Source organism: Ranitomeya imitator, chromosome 4 (assembly GCF_032444005.1).
Source record: "Ranitomeya imitator isolate aRanImi1 chromosome 4, aRanImi1.pri, whole genome shotgun sequence".
NCBI lineage: Eukaryota > Metazoa > Chordata > Amphibia > Anura > Dendrobatidae > Ranitomeya > Ranitomeya imitator.
Genome location: NC_091285.1, coordinates 718,855,465 through 718,874,140, shown reverse-complemented (window position 1 = coordinate 718,874,140; position 18,676 = coordinate 718,855,465). Strand labels below are relative to the sequence as shown.

At 44.9% G+C, this 18,676-nt stretch overlaps 1 protein-coding gene and 1 long non-coding RNA gene across 4 annotated transcripts in view; one reads left to right on the top strand and one right to left on the bottom strand.

The window, feature by feature from the left end:
• GIGYF1 (GRB10 interacting GYF protein 1) overlaps positions 1-16,394 on the bottom strand; it is a 53,693-nt gene extending 37,299 nt beyond the window's left edge. For 2 of the 3 annotated variants that reach the window (XM_069767546.1, XM_069767547.1), the window contains exon 1: positions 15,874-16,394. The gene's annotated coding sequence lies outside the window, so the exon portion shown is untranslated. The remainder of the gene's footprint in view (positions 1-15,873) is intronic. The other variant, XM_069767549.1, reaches the window with a different exon arrangement.
• A 34-nt stretch (positions 16,395-16,428) lies between these two features.
• LOC138677430 (uncharacterized) lies at positions 16,429-16,984 on the top strand. The gene is made up of 3 exons (XR_011320885.1): positions 16,429-16,600; positions 16,661-16,809; positions 16,851-16,984. It is a non-coding gene; the product is annotated as an uncharacterized lncRNA (long non-coding RNA).
• The last annotated feature ends 1,692 nt before the right edge of the window (positions 16,985-18,676 follow it).

Here is an 18,676-nt window from a genome sequence, read left to right as displayed (position 1 = left end):
CTGCACCAGCAGAATAGTGAGTGCAGCTCTGAGGTATAATACAGGAGGTAACTCAGGATCAGTAATGTAATGTATGTACACAGCGACTGCACCAGCAGAATAGTGAGTGCAGCTCTGGAGTATAATACAGGATGTAACTCAGGATCAGTAATGTATGTACACAGTGACTGCACCAGCAGAATAGTGAGTGCAGCTCTGGGGTATAATACAGGATGTAACTCAGGATCTGTAATGTATGTACACAGTGACTGCACCAGCAGAATAGTGACTGCAGCTCTGGAGTATAATACAGGAGGTAACTCAGGATCAGTAATGTAATGTATGTACACAGTGACTGCACCAGCAGAATAGTGAGTGCAGCTCTGGGGTATAATACAGGATGTAACTCAGGATCAGTAATGTAATGTATGTACACAGTGACTGCACCAGCAGAATAGTGAGTGCAGCTCTGAGGTATAATACAGGAGGTAACTCAGGATCAGTAATGTAATGTATGTACACAGTGACTGCACCAGCAGAATAGTGAGTGCAGCTCTGGGGTATAATACAGGATGTAACTCAGGATCAGTAATGTAATGTATGTACACAGTGACTGCACCAGCAGAATAGTGAGTGCAGCTCTGAGGTATAATACAGGAGGTAACTCAGGATCAGTAATGTAATGTAAGTACACAGCGACTGCACCAGCAGAATAGTGAGTGCAGCTCTGGAGTATAATACAGGATGTAACTCAGGATCAGTAATGTATGTACACAGTGACTGCACCAGCAGAATAGTGAGTGCAGCTCTGGGGTATAATACAGGATGTAACTCAGGATCTGTAATGTATGTACACAGTGACTGCACCAGCAGAATAGTGACTGCAGCTCTGGAGTATAATACAGGAGGTAACTCAGGATCAGTAATGTAATGTATGTACACAGTGACTGCACCAGCAGAATAGTGAGTGCAGCTCTGGGGTATAATACAGGATGTAACTCAGGATCAGTAATGTAATGTATGTACACAGTGACTGCACCAGCAGAATAGTGAGTGCAGCTCTGAGGTATAATACAGGAGGTAACTCAGGATCAGTAATGTAATGTATGTACACAGTGACTGCACCAGCAGAATAGTGAGTGCAGCTCTGGGGTATAATACAGAATGTAACTCAGGATCAGTAATGTAATGTATGTACATAGTGACTGCACCAGCAGAATAGTGAGTGCAGCTCTGGAGTATAATACAGGAGGTAACTCAGGATCAGTAATGTAATGTATGTACAGTGACTGCACCAGCAGAATAGTGAGTGCAGCTCTGGGGTATAACACGGGATATAACTCAGGATCAGTAATGTAATGTATGTACAGTGACTGCACCAGCAGAATAGTGAGCGCAGCTCTGGAGTATAATACAGGATGTAACTCAGGATCAGTAATGTAATGTATGTACACAGTGACTGCACCAGCAGAATAGTGAGTGCAGCTCTGGAGTATAATACAGGATGTAACTCAGGATCAGTAATGTATGTACACAGTGACTGCACCAGCAGAATAGTGAGTGCAGCTCTGAGGTATAATACAGGAGGTAACTCAGGATCAGTAATGTAATGTATGTACACAGTGACTGCACCAGCAGAATAGTGAGTGCAGCTCTGGGGTATAATACAGGATGTAACTCAGGATCTGTAATGTAATGTATGTACACAGTGACTGCACCAGCAGAATAGTGAGTGCAGCTCTGGAGGATAATACAGGATGTAACTCAGGATCAGTAATGTATGTACACAGTGACTGCACCAGCAGAATAGTGACTGCAGCTCTGGAGTATAATACAGGAGGTAACTCAGGATCAGTAATGTAATGTATGTACACAGTGACTGCACCAGCAGAATAGTGAGTGCAGCTCTGGGGTATAATACAGGATGTAACTCAGGATCAGTAATGTAATGTATGTACACAGTGACTGCACCAGCAGAATAGTGAGTGCAGCTCTGAGGTATAATACAGGAGGTAACTCAGGATCAGTAATGTAATGTATGTAGACAGCGACTACACCAGCAGAATAGTGAGTGCAGCTCTGGAGTATAATACAGGAGGTAACTCAGGATCAGTAATGTAATGTATGTACACAGTGACTGCACCAGCAGAATAGTGAGTGCAGCTCTGGGGTATAATACAGAATGTAACTCAGGATCAGTAATGTAATGTATGTACATAGTGACTGCACCAGCAGAATAGTGAGTGCAGCTCTGGGGTATAATACAGGAGGTAACTCAGGATCAGTAATGTAATGTATGTACAGTGACTGCACCAGCAGAATAGTGAGTGCAGCTCTGGGGTATAACACGGGATATAACTCAGGATCAGTAATGTAATGTATGTACAGTGACTGCACCAGCAGAATAGTGAGCGCAGCTCTGGAGTATAATACAGGATGTAACTCAGGATCAGTAATGTAATGTATGTACACAGTGACTGCACCAGCAGAATAGTGAGTGCAGCTCTGGAGTATAATACAGGATGTAACTCAGGATCAGTAATGTAATGTATGTACACAGTGACTGCACCAGCAGAATAGTGAGTGCAGCTCTGGAGTATAATACAGGATGTAACTCAGGATCAGTAATGTAATGTATGTACACAGTGACTGCACCAGCAGAATAGTGAGTGCAGCCCTGGGGTATAATACAGGATGTAACTCAGGATCAGTAATGTAATGTATGTACACAGCGACTGCACCAGCAGAATAGTGAGCGCAGCTCTGGAGTATAATACAGGAGGTAACTCAGGATCAGTAATGTAATGTATGTACACAGTGACTGCACCAGCAGAATAGCGAGTGCAGCTCTGGGGTATAATACTGGATGTAACTCAGGATCAGTAATGTAATGTATGTACACAGTGACTGCACCAGCAGAATAGTGAGTGCAGCTCTGGAGTATAATACAGGAGGTAACTCAGGATCAGTAATGTAATGGATGTACACAGTGACTGCACCAGCAGAATAGTGAGTGCAGCACTGGAGTATAATACAGGATGTAACTCAGGATCAGTAATGTAATGTATGTACACAGTGACTGCACCAGCAGAATAGTGAGTGCAGCTCTGGAGTATAATAGAGAATGTAACTCAGGATCAGTAATGTAATGTATGTACACAGTGACTGCACCAGCAGAATAGTGAGTGCAGCTCTGGGGTATAATACAGGATGTAACTCAGGATCAGTAATGTATGTACACAGTGACTGCACCAGCAGAATAGTGAGTGCAGCTCTGGAGTATAATACAGGATGTAACTCAGGATCAGTAATGTAATGTATGTACACAGTGACTGCACCAGCAGAATAGTGAGTGCAGCTCTGGAGTATAATACAGGATGTAACTCAGGATCAGTAATGTAATGTATGTACACAGTGACTGCACCAGCAGAATAGTGAGTGCAGCTCTGGAGTATAATACAGGATGTAACTCAGGATCAGTAATGTAATGTATGTACACAGTGACTGCACCAGCAGAATAGTGAGTGCAGCTCTGGAGTATAATACAGGATGTAACTCAGGATCAGTAATGTAATGTATGTACACAGTGACTACACCAGCAGAATAGTGAGTGGAGCTCTGGAGTATAATACAGGAGGTAACTCAGGATCAGTAATGTAATGTATGTACACAGTGACTGCACCAGCAGAATAGTGAGTGCAGCTCTGGAGTATAATACAGGATGTAACTCAGGATCAGTAATGTAATGTATGTACACAGTGACTGCACCAGCAGAATAGTGAGTGCAGCTCTGGGGTATAATACAGGAGGTAACTCAGGATCAGTAATGTAATGTATGTACACAGTGACTGCACCAGCAGAATAGTGAGTGCAGCTCTGGGGTATAATACAGGATGTAACTCAGGATCAGTAATGTAATGTATGCACATAGTGACTGCACCAGCAGAATAGTGAGTGCAGCTCTGGGGTATAATACAGGATATAACTCAGGATCAGTAATGTAATGTATGTACACAGTGACTGCACCAGCAGAATAGTGAGTGCAGCTCTGCAGTATAATACAGGAGGTAACTCAGGATCAGTAATGTAATGTATGTACACAGTGACTGCACCAGCAGAATAGTGAGTGCAGCTCTGGGGTATAATACAGGAGGTAACTCAGGATCAGTAATGTAATGTATGCACACAGTGACTGCACCAGCAGAGTAGTGAGTGCAGCTCTGGAGTATAACACAGGATGTATCTCAGGATCAGTCATGTAATGTATGTACACAGTGACTGCACCAGCAGAATAGTGAGTGCAGCTCTGGAGTATAATACAGGAGGTAACTCGGGATCAGTAATGTAATGTAAGTATACAGTGACTGCACCAGCAGAATAGTGAGTGCAGCTCTGGGGTATAATACAGGATGTAACTCAGGATCAGTAATGTAATGTATGTACACAGTGACTGCACCAGCAGAATAGCGAGTGCAGCTCTGGGGTATAATACTGGATGTAACTCAGGATCTGTAATGTAATGTATGTACACAGTGACTGCACCAGCAGAATGGTGAGTGCAGCTCTGGAGTATAATACAGGAGGTAACTCAGGATCAGTAATGTAATGTATGTACACAGTGACTGCACCAGCAGAATAGTGAGTGCAGCTCTGGGGTATAATACTGGATGTAACTCAGGATCAGTAATGTAATGTATGTACACAGTGACTGCACCAGCAGAATAGTGAGTGCAGCCCTGGGGTATAATACAGGATGTAACTCAGGATCAGTAATGTAATGTATGTACACAGCGACTGCACCAGCAGAATAGTGAGCGCAGCTCTGGAGTATAATACAGGAGGTAACTCAGGATCAGTAATGTAATGTATGTACACAGTGACTGCACCAGCAGAATAGCGAGTGCAGCTCTGGGGTATAATACTGGATGTAACTCAGGATCAGTAATGTAATGTATGTACACAGTGACTGCACCAGCAGAATAGTGAGTGCAGCTCTGGAGTATAATACAGGAGGTAACTCAGGATCAGTAATGTAATGGATGTACACAGTGACTGCACCAGCAGAATAGTGAGTGCAGCACTGGAGTATAATACAGGATGTAACTCAGGATCAGTAATGTAATGTATGTACACAGTGACTGCACCAGCAGAATAGTGAGTGCAGCTCTGGAGTATAATAGAGAATGTAACTCAGGATCAGTAATGTAATGTATGTACACAGTGACTGCACCAGCAGAATAGTGAGTGCAGCTCTGGGGTATAATACAGGATGTAACTCAGGATCAGTAATGTATGTACACAGTGACTGCACCAGCAGAATAGTGAGTGCAGCTCTGGAGTATAATACAGGATGTAACTCAGGATCAGTAATGTAATGTATGTACACAGTGACTGCACCAGCAGAATAGTGAGTGCAGCTCTGGAGTATAATACAGGATGTAACTCAGGATCAGTAATGTAATGTATGTACACAGTGACTGCACCAGCAGAATAGTGAGTGCAGCTCTGGAGTATAATACAGGATGTAACTCAGGATCAGTAATGTAATGTATGTACACAGTGACTGCACCAGCAGAATAGTGAGTGCAGCTCTGGAGTATAATACAGGATGTAACTCAGGATCAGTAATGTAATGTATGTACACAGTGACTACACCAGCAGAATAGTGAGTGGAGCTCTGGAGTATAATACAGGAGGTAACTCAGGATCAGTAATGTAATGTATGTACACAGTGACTGCACCAGCAGAATAGTGAGTGCAGCTCTGGAGTATAATACAGGATGTAACTCAGGATCAGTAATGTAATGTATGTACACAGTGACTGCACCAGCAGAATAGTGAGTGCAGCTCTGGGGTATAATACAGGAGGTAACTCAGGATCAGTAATGTAATGTATGTACACAGTGACTGCACCAGCAGAATAGTGAGTGCAGCTCTGGGGTATAATACAGGATGTAACTCAGGATCAGTAATGTAATGTATGCACATAGTGACTGCACCAGCAGAATAGTGAGTGCAGCTCTGGGGTATAATACAGGATATAACTCAGGATCAGTAATGTAATGTATGTACACAGTGACTGCACCAGCAGAATAGTGAGTGCAGCTCTGCAGTATAATACAGGAGGTAACTCAGGATCAGTAATGTAATGTATGTACACAGTGACTGCACCAGCAGAATAGTGAGTGCAGCTCTGGGGTATAATACAGGAGGTAACTCAGGATCAGTAATGTAATGTATGCACACAGTGACTGCACCAGCAGAGTAGTGAGTGCAGCTCTGGAGTATAACACAGGATGTATCTCAGGATCAGTCATGTAATGTATGTACACAGTGACTGCACCAGCAGAATAGTGAGTGCAGCTCTGGAGTATAATACAGGAGGTAACTCGGGATCAGTAATGTAATGTAAGTATACAGTGACTGCACCAGCAGAATAGTGAGTGCAGCTCTGGGGTATAATACAGGATGTAACTCAGGATCAGTAATGTAATGTATGTACACAGTGACTGCACCAGCAGAATAGCGAGTGCAGCTCTGGGGTATAATACTGGATGTAACTCAGGATCTGTAATGTAATGTATGTACACAGTGACTGCACCAGCAGAATGGTGAGTGCAGCTCTGGAGTATAATACAGGAGGTAACTCAGGATCAGTAATGTAATGTATGTACACAGTGACTGCACCAGCAGAATAGTGAGTGCAGCTCTGGGGTATAATACTGGATGTAACTCAGGATCAGTAATGTAATGTATGTACACAGTGACTGCACCAGCAGAATAGTGAGTGCAGCTCTGGAGTATAATACAGGAGGTAACTCAGGATCAGTAATGTAATGGATGTACACAGTGACTGCACCAGCAGAATAGTGAGTGCAGCACTGGAGTATAATACAGGATGTAACTCAGGATCAGTAATGTAATGTATGTACACAGTGACTGCACCAGCAGAATAGTGAGTGCAGCTCTGGGGTATAATACAGGAGGTAACTCAGGATCAGTAATGTATGTACACAGTGACTGCACCAGCAGAATAGTGAGTGCAGCTCTGGAGTATAATACAGGAGGTAACTCAGGATCAGTAATGTAATGTATGTACACAGTGACTACACCACCAGAATAGTGAATGCAGCTCTGGAGTATAATACAGGATGTAACTCAGGATCAGTAATGTAATGTATGTACACAGTGACTGCACCAGCAGAATAGTGAGTGCAGCTCTGGGGTATAATGCAGCAGGTAACTCAGGATCAGTAATGTAATGTATGTACACAGTGACATGCACCAGCAGAATAGTGAGTGCAGCTCTGGAGTATAATACAGGGTGTAACTCAGGATCAGTAATGTTTGTACAGTGACTGCAGCAGCAGAATAGTGAGTGAAGCTCTGGAGTATAATACAGGGTGTAACTCAGGATCAGTAATGTAATGTTTGTACACAGCGACTGCACCAGTAGAATATTGAGTGCAGCTCTGGAGTATAATACAGGAGGTAACTCAGGATCAGTAATGTCTGTATGCACACAGTGACTGCACCAGCAGAATAGTGAGTGCAGCTCTGTGGTATAATACAAGATGTGGCTCAGGATCAGTAATGTATGTACACAGTGACTGCACCAGCAGAATAGTGAGTGCAGCTCTGGAGTATAATACAGGAGGTAACTCAGGATCAGTAATGTAATGTATGTACACAGAGACTGCACCAGCAGAATAGTGAGTGCAGCTCTGGGGTATAATACAGGAGGTAACTCAGGATCAGTAATGTATGTACACAGTGACTGCACCAGCAGAATAGAGAGTGCAGCTCTGGAGTATAATACAGGATGTAACTCAGGATCAGTAATGTATGTACACAGTGACTGCACCAGCAGAATAGTGAGTGCAGCTCTGGAGTATAATACAGGATGTAACTCAGGATCAGTAATGTAATGTATGTACACAGTGACTGCACCAGCAGAATAGTGAGTGCAGCTCTGGGGCATAATACAGGAGGTAACTCAGGATCAGTAATGTAATGTATGTACACAGTGACTGCACCAGCAGAATAGTGAGTGCAGCTCTGGGGTATAATACAGGATGTAACTCAGGATCAGTAATGTAATGTATGTACACAGTGACTGCACCAGCAGAATAGTGAGTGCAGCTCTGGAGTATAATACAGGAGGTAACTCAGGATCAGTAATGTAATGTATGTACACAGTGACTGCACCAGCAGAATAGTGAGTGCAGCTCTGGGGTATAATACAGGAGGTAACTCAGGATCAGTAATGTAATGTATGTACACAGTGACTGCACCAGCAGAATAGTGAGTGCAGCTCTGGGGTATAATACAGGAGGTAACTCAGGATCAGTAATGTAATGTATGTACACAGTGACTGCACCAGCAGAATAGTGAGTGCAGCTCTGGGGTATAATACAGGAGGTAACTCAGGATCAGTAATGTATGTACACAGTGACTGCACCAGCAGAATAGAGAGTGCAGCTCTGGAGTATAATACAGGATGTAACTCAGGATCAGTAATGTATGTACACAGTGACTGCACCAGCAGAATAGAGAGTGCAGCTCTGGAGTATAATACAGGATGTAACTCAGGATCAGTAATGTATGTACACAGTGACTGCACCAGCAGAATAGTGAGTGCAGCTCTGGGGCATAATACAGGAGGTAACTCAGGATCAGTAATGTAATGTATGTACACAGTGACTGCACCAGCAGAATAGTGAGTGCAGCTCTGGGGTATAATACAGGATGTAACTCAGGATCAGTAATGTAATGTATGTACACAGTGACTGCACCAGCAGAATAGTGAGTGCAGCTCTGGAGTATAATACAGGATTTAACTCAGGATCAGTAATGTAATGTATGTACACAGTGACTGCACCAGCAGAATAGTGAGTGCAGCTCTGGGGTATAATACAGGATGTAACTCAGGATCAATAATGTAATGTATGTACACAGTGACTGCACCAGCAGAATAGTGAGTGCAGCTCTGGAATATAATACAGGATTTAACTCGGGATCAGTAATGTAATGTATGCACACAGTGACTGCGCCAGCAGAATGTTGAGTGCAGCTCTGGAGTATAATACAGGAGGTAACTCAGTATCAGTAATGTAAATTATGTACACAGTGACTGCACCAGCAGAATAGTGAGTGCAGCTCTGGAGAATAATTACAGGATGGAACTCAGGATCAGTAATGTAATGTATGCACACAGTGACTGCACCAGCAGAATAGTGAGTGCAGCTCTGGGGGTATAATACAGGATGTAACTCAGGATCAGTAATGTAATGTATCCACACAGTGACTGCACCAGCAGAATAGTGAGTGCAGCTCTGGAGTATAATACAGGAGGTAACTCAGGATCAGTAATGCATGTACACAGTGACTGCACCAGCAGAATAGTCAGTGCAGCTCTGGGGTATAACACGGGATATAACTCAGGATCAATAATGTGATGTATGTAGACAGTGACTGCACCAGCAGAATAGTGAGTGCAGCTCTGGGGTATAATACAGGATGTAACTCAGGATCAGTAATGTAATGTATGTACACAGTGACTGCACCAGCAGAATAGTGAGTGCAGCTCTGGGGTATAACACGGGATATAACTCAGGATCAGTAATGTAATGTATGTACACAGTGACTGCACCAGCAGAATAGTGAGTGCAGCTCTGGAGTATAATACAGGATGTAATTCGGGATCAGTAATGTAATGTATGTACACAGTGACTGCACCAGCAGAATAGTGAGTGCAGCTCTGGGGTATAATACAGGATTTAACTCGGGATCAGTAATGTAATGTATGCACACAGTGACTGCGCCAGCAGAATGTTGAGTGCAGCTCTGGAGTATAATACAGGAGGTAACTCAGGATCAGTAATGTAATGTATGTACACAGTGACTGCACCAGCAGAATAGTGAGTGCAGCTCTGGAGTATAATACAGGGTGTAACTCAGGATCAGTAATGTTTGTACAGTGACTGCACCAGCAGAATAGTGAGTGCAGCTCTGGAGTATAATACAGGATGTAACTCAGGATCAGTAATGTATGTACACAGTGACTGCACCAGCAGAATAAAGAGTGCAGCTCTGGAGTATAATACAGGACGTAACTCAGGATCAGTAATGTAATGTATGTACACAGTGACTGCACCAGCAGAATAGTGAATGCAGCTCTGGGGTATAATACAGGAGGTAACTCAGGATCAGTAATGTAATGTGTGTTCACAGTGACTGCACCAGCAGAATAGTGAGTGCAGCTCTGGAGTATAATACAGGATATAACTCAGGATCAGTAATGTAATGTATGTACACAGTGACTGCACCAGCAGAATAGTGAGAACAGCTCTGGAGTATAATACAGGATGTAACTGAGGATCAGTAATGTAATGTATGTACACAGTGACTGCACCAGCAGAATAGTGAGTGCAGCTCTGGAGAATAATAAAGGATGTAACTCAGGATCAGTAATGTAATGTACACAGTGACTGCAACAGCAGAATAGTGAGTGCAGCTCTGGGGTATAATGCAGCAGGTAACTCAGGATCAGTAATGTAATGTATGTACACAGTGACATGCACCAGCAGAATAGTGAGTGCAGCTCTGGAGTATAATACAGGGTGTAACTCAGGATCAGTAATGTAATGTTTGTACACAGTGACTGCAGCAGCAGAATAGTGAATAAAGCTCTGGAGTATAATACAGGATGTAACTCAGGATCAGTAATGTAATGTATGTACACAGTGACTGCACCAGCAGAATAGTGAGCGCAGCTCTGGAGTATAATACAGGATGTAACTGAGGATCAGTAATGTATGTACACAGTGACTGCACCAGCAGAATAGTGAGTGCAGCTCTGGAGTATAATACAGGAGGTAACTCAGGATCAGTAATGTAATGTATGTACACAGTGACTGCACCAGCAGAATAGTGAGCGCAGCTCTGGAGTATAATACAGGATGTAACTGAGGATCAGTAATGTATGTACACAGTGACTGCACCAGCAGAATAGTGAGTGCAGCTCTGGAGTATAATACAGGATGTAACTGAGGATCAGTAATGTATGTACACAGTGACTGCACCAGCAGAATAGTGAGTGCAGCACTGGAGTATAATACAGGATGTAACTCAGGATCAGTAATGTAATGTATGTACACAGTGACTGCACCAGCAGAATAGTGAGTGCAGCTCTGGGGTATAATACAGGAGGTAACTCAGGATCAGTAATGTATGTACACAGTGACTGCACCAGCAGAATAGTGAGTGCAGCTCTGGAGTATAATACAGGAGGTAACTCAGGATCAGTAATGTAATGTATGTACACAGTGACTACACCACCAGAATAGTGAATGCAGCTCTGGAGTATAATACAGGATGTAACTCAGGATCAGTAATGTAATGTATGTACACAGTGACTGCACCAGCAGAATAGTGAGTGCAGCTCTGGGGTATAATGCAGCAGGTAACTCAGGATCAGTAATGTAATGTATGTACACAGTGACATGCACCAGCAGAATAGTGAGTGCAGCTCTGGAGTATAATACAGGGTGTAACTCAGGATCAGTAATGTTTGTACAGTGACTGCAGCAGCAGAATAGTGAGTGAAGCTCTGGAGTATAATACAGGGTGTAACTCAGGATCAGTAATGTAATGTTTGTACACAGCGACTGCACCAGTAGAATATTGAGTGCAGCTCTGGAGTATAATACAGGAGGTAACTCAGGATCAGTAATGTCTGTATGCACACAGTGACTGCACCAGCAGAATAGTGAGTGCAGCTCTGTGGTATAATACAAGATGTGGCTCAGGATCAGTAATGTATGTACACAGTGACTGCACCAGCAGAATAGTGAGTGCAGCTCTGGAGTATAATACAGGAGGTAACTCAGGATCAGTAATGTAATGTATGTACACAGAGACTGCACCAGCAGAATAGTGAGTGCAGCTCTGGGGTATAATACAGGAGGTAACTCAGGATCAGTAATGTATGTACACAGTGACTGCACCAGCAGAATAGAGAGTGCAGCTCTGGAGTATAATACAGGATGTAACTCAGGATCAGTAATGTATGTACACAGTGACTGCACCAGCAGAATAGTGAGTGCAGCTCTGGAGTATAATACAGGATGTAACTCAGGATCAGTAATGTAATGTATGTACACAGTGACTGCACCAGCAGAATAGTGAGTGCAGCTCTGGGGCATAATACAGGAGGTAACTCAGGATCAGTAATGTAATGTATGTACACAGTGACTGCACCAGCAGAATAGTGAGTGCAGCTCTGGGGTATAATACAGGATGTAACTCAGGATCAGTAATGTAATGTATGTACACAGTGACTGCACCAGCAGAATAGTGAGTGCAGCTCTGGAGTATAATACAGGAGGTAACTCAGGATCAGTAATGTAATGTATGTACACAGTGACTGCACCAGCAGAATAGTGAGTGCAGCTCTGGGGTATAATACAGGAGGTAACTCAGGATCAGTAATGTAATGTATGTACACAGTGACTGCACCAGCAGAATAGTGAGTGCAGCTCTGGGGTATAATACAGGAGGTAACTCAGGATCAGTAATGTAATGTATGTACACAGTGACTGCACCAGCAGAATAGTGAGTGCAGCTCTGGGGTATAATACAGGAGGTAACTCAGGATCAGTAATGTATGTACACAGTGACTGCACCAGCAGAATAGAGAGTGCAGCTCTGGAGTATAATACAGGATGTAACTCAGGATCAGTAATGTATGTACACAGTGACTGCACCAGCAGAATAGAGAGTGCAGCTCTGGAGTATAATACAGGATGTAACTCAGGATCAGTAATGTATGTACACAGTGACTGCACCAGCAGAATAGTGAGTGCAGCTCTGGGGCATAATACAGGAGGTAACTCAGGATCAGTAATGTAATGTATGTACACAGTGACTGCACCAGCAGAATAGTGAGTGCAGCTCTGGGGTATAATACAGGATGTAACTCAGGATCAGTAATGTAATGTATGTACACAGTGACTGCACCAGCAGAATAGTGAGTGCAGCTCTGGAGTATAATACAGGATTTAACTCAGGATCAGTAATGTAATGTATGTACACAGTGACTGCACCAGCAGAATAGTGAGTGCAGCTCTGGGGTATAATACAGGATGTAACTCAGGATCAATAATGTAATGTATGTACACAGTGACTGCACCAGCAGAATAGTGAGTGCAGCTCTGGAATATAATACAGGATTTAACTCGGGATCAGTAATGTAATGTATGCACACAGTGACTGCGCCAGCAGAATGTTGAGTGCAGCTCTGGAGTATAATACAGGAGGTAACTCAGTATCAGTAATGTAAATTATGTACACAGTGACTGCACCAGCAGAATAGTGAGTGCAGCTCTGGAGAATAATTACAGGATGGAACTCAGGATCAGTAATGTAATGTATGCACACAGTGACTGCACCAGCAGAATAGTGAGTGCAGCTCTGGGGGTATAATACAGGATGTAACTCAGGATCAGTAATGTAATGTATCCACACAGTGACTGCACCAGCAGAATAGTGAGTGCAGCTCTGGAGTATAATACAGGAGGTAACTCAGGATCAGTAATGCATGTACACAGTGACTGCACCAGCAGAATAGTCAGTGCAGCTCTGGGGTATAACACGGGATATAACTCAGGATCAATAATGTGATGTATGTAGACAGTGACTGCACCAGCAGAATAGTGAGTGCAGCTCTGGGGTATAATACAGGATGTAACTCAGGATCAGTAATGTAATGTATGTACACAGTGACTGCACCAGCAGAATAGTGAGTGCAGCTCTGGGGTATAACACGGGATATAACTCAGGATCAGTAATGTAATGTATGTACACAGTGACTGCACCAGCAGAATAGTGAGTGCAGCTCTGGAGTATAATACAGGATGTAATTCGGGATCAGTAATGTAATGTATGTACACAGTGACTGCACCAGCAGAATAGTGAGTGCAGCTCTGGGGTATAATACAGGATTTAACTCGGGATCAGTAATGTAATGTATGCACACAGTGACTGCGCCAGCAGAATGTTGAGTGCAGCTCTGGAGTATAATACAGGAGGTAACTCAGGATCAGTAATGTAATGTATGTACACAGTGACTGCACCAGCAGAATAGTGAGTGCAGCTCTGGAGTATAATACAGGGTGTAACTCAGGATCAGTAATGTTTGTACAGTGACTGCACCAGCAGAATAGTGAGTGCAGCTCTGGAGTATAATACAGGATGTAACTCAGGATCAGTAATGTATGTACACAGTGACTGCACCAGCAGAATAAAGAGTGCAGCTCTGGAGTATAATACAGGACGTAACTCAGGATCAGTAATGTAATGTATGTACACAGTGACTGCACCAGCAGAATAGTGAATGCAGCTCTGGGGTATAATACAGGAGGTAACTCAGGATCAGTAATGTAATGTGTGTTCACAGTGACTGCACCAGCAGAATAGTGAGTGCAGCTCTGGAGTATAATACAGGATATAACTCAGGATCAGTAATGTAATGTATGTACACAGTGACTGCACCAGCAGAATAGTGAGAACAGCTCTGGAGTATAATACAGGATGTAACTGAGGATCAGTAATGTAATGTATGTACACAGTGACTGCACCAGCAGAATAGTGAGTGCAGCTCTGGAGAATAATAAAGGATGTAACTCAGGATCAGTAATGTAATGTACACAGTGACTGCAACAGCAGAATAGTGAGTGCAGCTCTGGGGTATAATGCAGCAGGTAACTCAGGATCAGTAATGTAATGTATGTACACAGTGACATGCACCAGCAGAATAGTGAGTGCAGCTCTGGAGTATAATACAGGGTGTAACTCAGGATCAGTAATGTAATGTTTGTACACAGTGACTGCACCAGCAGAATAGTGAGTGCAGCTCTGGAGTATAATACAGGATGTAACTCAGGATCAGTAATGTAATGTATGTATACAGTGACTGCAGCAGCAGAATAGTGAATAAAGCTCTGGAGTATAATACAGGATGTAACTCAGGATCAGTAATGTAATGTATGTACACAGTGACTGCACCAGCAGAATAGTGAGCGCAGCTCTGGAGTATAATACAGGATGTAACTGAGGATCAGTAATGTATGTACACAGTGACTGCACCAGCAGAATAGTGAGTGCAGCTCTGGAGTATAATACAGGAGGTAACTCAGGATCAGTAATGTAATGTATGTACACAGTGACTGCACCAGCAGAATAGTGAGCGCAGCTCTGGAGTATAATACAGGATGTAACTGAGGATCAGTAATGTATGTACACAGTGACTGCACCAGCAGAATAGTGAGTGCAGCTCTGGAGTATAATACAGGATGTAACTGAGGATCAGTAATGTATGTACACAGTGACTGCACCAGCAGAATAGTGAGTGCAGCTCTGGGGTATAATACAGTAGGTAACTCAGGATCTGTAAATGACAGCTGTAAATACAGAACATTAGACCTTTCACAAAGCTACTAAGGCTACGTTCACATTTGCGTTGTTGTGTGTTGCGTCGGCGACGCAACGCACAACACATGCAAAAACGTATGGTTTTGTGACGCATGCGTCCATTTTTGGGTTGCTTTTGGATGCAAAAAAAATACAACTTGCTACGTCCTCTGCGCCCTGACGCTTGCGCCAAAAATGACGCATGCGTCACAAAACGCAGGACAACGCATGTCCATGCGCCCCCTTGTTAAATATAGGGACGCATGACGCATGCGTAGCCGCGGCTGCGCCCGACGCAACGCTAATGTGAACGTAGCCTAACACAATGTGACGTTTCCACAATGTGACACGGTGGTCTGACCCTACAGGTGATAGTGACGCTTTGCCTTTTCTTCCACCCTGTGGCGCCCCCAGGTCACTTGCCTTTCTCCTGGACGTCCTGTGGTCCGGCAGCCCTTGGTGCGCTGGTCTCTGTGGTGTGTGTCCGTGTTAACACCCTGAGCGGGCGCCGCCGTCCAATGTATTAACTTTCTGCAGCATGAACATTAGTGGGTGTTGAGAGACGTAGTAATTGCTGCGGGGGTCCCGCAAGCCCGTGTGTGTGTGACAGCCCCCCAATGAGTGTAAACATGTGCTCGGACTATGGAGATAGTATATACTTCTGGCGGATAGCACAGGACGGCAGCTGCATAGGGTACACTGTGCTGCTGCAATATATCCCCCCTATATGCAGTGCAGGTCTCGGGCAGGTCTATTCTGCCCCTATATGCAGTGGAGGCCCCGCACAGGTGTATTCCGCCCCCTATAAGCAGTGCAGGATCGGGCAGGTGTATTACGCCCCCTATAAAAAGTGCAGGCCCCCGGGCAGGTGTATTACGCCCCCTATAATTAGTGCAGGCCCCCTATAAGCAATGCAGGATCGGGCAGGTGTATTACGCCCCCTATAAAAAGTGCAGGCCCCCAGGCAGGTGTATTCCGCCCCCTATATGCAGTGAAGGCCCCCAGGCAGGTGTATTACGCCCCCTATAAGAAGTGCAGGCCCCCTATAAGCAATGCAGGACCCGGGCAGGTGTATTACCCCCCCTATATGCAGTGATTTCCCCCAGACAGGTGTATTCCACCCCCAATATACAGGACAGGACCCCGGCAGGTGTATTACGCCCCCTATAACTAGTGCAGGCCCCCAATATACAGGACAGGACCCCGGCAGGTGTATTACACCCCCTATATGTAGTAAAGGCCCCCGGGCAGGTGTATTACGCCCCCTATAACTAGTGCAGGCCCCCAATATGCAGGGCAGGCCCCCTATAAGCAGTGCAGGTCTATTCTGCCCCTATATGCAGTGGAGGCCCCGCACAGGTGTATTCCGCCCCTTATAAGCAGTGAAGGCCTCCGGGCAGGTGTATTACGCCCCCTATAATTAGTGCAGGCCCCCTATAAGCAATGCAGGACCCGGGCAGGTGTATTATGCCCCCTATATGCAGTGATTTCCCCCAGACAGCTGTATTCCACCCCCAATATACAGGGCAGGCCCCGGGCAGGTGTATTCCGCCCCCTATAAGCAGTGCAGGCCCCGGGAGCCTCCTCTCCGGTAGTCCGGTGTGTCCCCGGGAGCCTCCTCTCCGGTAGTCCGGTGTGTCCCCGGGAGCCTCCTCTCCGGTAGTCCGGTGTGTCCCCGGGAGCCTCCTCTCCGGTAGTCCGGTGTCCCCCCCCCGGCCAGGCCCCGGGCCCGCTCCTCTCGCTGTGCACGGGCAGAGCTCGGTAGTAGGCCGCGGGCCGCTCACGCTCTCGGGCCGGTGACTCCCGGAGAGGCCGCGCTGTCGCTCTTTTCTCCCCCTCTCTGTGTCTCTCTCTGTGTGGAGGTAATTTTCAGTGTCGCCTCAGTCGCGATAGCCTCAGTTACGTCACGACACGTCACGCACCCTCCTCCGTGTGCGGAGGATCCCAAAACAAGATGGCGGCCGCGCCGTGAGGAGAGGGATCACGTGACCTTGGAGGTGACTCCGCCCACTATGAGGAACGTCGTCTCCCGCAGCCAGGTCACGCCCTCCTTTGATCACGTGATCAAACTGCGCACCAATCCCAGGCGGCTGCTTTTCTTATTTACTTTTATCTTCAACAACTTTATTGTTACTTTGTGTTCGTTGTTGGCGCAGAGTCCGTGTGTGCGGCGGGGCCGGGAGACGGTCACGTGTGCCCCCGGCTGTGGGCAGGAGCCAGTGTGGGCCCCGCTAGGACCGCGGCTCGTTAAAGGGGAAGTCATGGTGACCCAGTCTTTGGTGCTGGACGTCCACGTTAAAGGGAAGGTCCTTAAAGAGGTTGTTTTGAAAGAATATGAGGAATGTTCGTGTCTCCACCTGTGGTATTCAGTCAGAGGAGACCGACGCTGCGTAACCTCTTTACCCCGAGGGTGGTTTGTACGTTACTGACCTGGACAATTAGTACAATTCTGACCACTGTCCCTTTATGAGGTTACTAGATGGAGGCCCGAGTCTAAGGTATCGGGTATTCTGGAATATGTAGGTAGTATATAGCACAGGCTACATAGTATATAACAGCGTACGTGGTATATAGCACAGGCTACATAGTATATAACAGCGTACGTAGTATATAGCACAGGCTACATAGTATATAACAGCGTACGTAGTATATAGCACAGGCTACATAGTATATAACAGCGTACGTAGTATATAGCACAGGCTACATAGTATATAACAGCGTACGTAGTATATAGCACAGGCTACATAGTATATAACAGCGTACGTAGTATATAGCACAGGCTACATAGTGTATAACAGCGTACGTGGTATATAGCACAGGCTACATAGTGTATAACAGCGTACGTGGTATATAGCACAGGCTACATAGTATATAACAGCGTACGTGGTATATAGCACAGGCTACATAGTATATAACAGCGTACGTGGTATATAGCACAGGCTACATAGTATATAACAGCGTACGTAGTATATAGCACAGGCTACATAGTATATAACAGCGTACGTAGTATATAGCACAGGCTACGTAGTATATAACAGCGTACGTAGTATATAGCACAGGCTACATAGTATATAACAGCGTACGTAGTATATAGCACAGGCTACGTAGTATATAACAGCGTACGTAGTATATAGCACAGGCTACATAGTATATAGCACAGGCTACGTAGTATATAACAGCGTACGTAGTATATAGCACAGGCTACATAGTATATAGCACAGGCTAC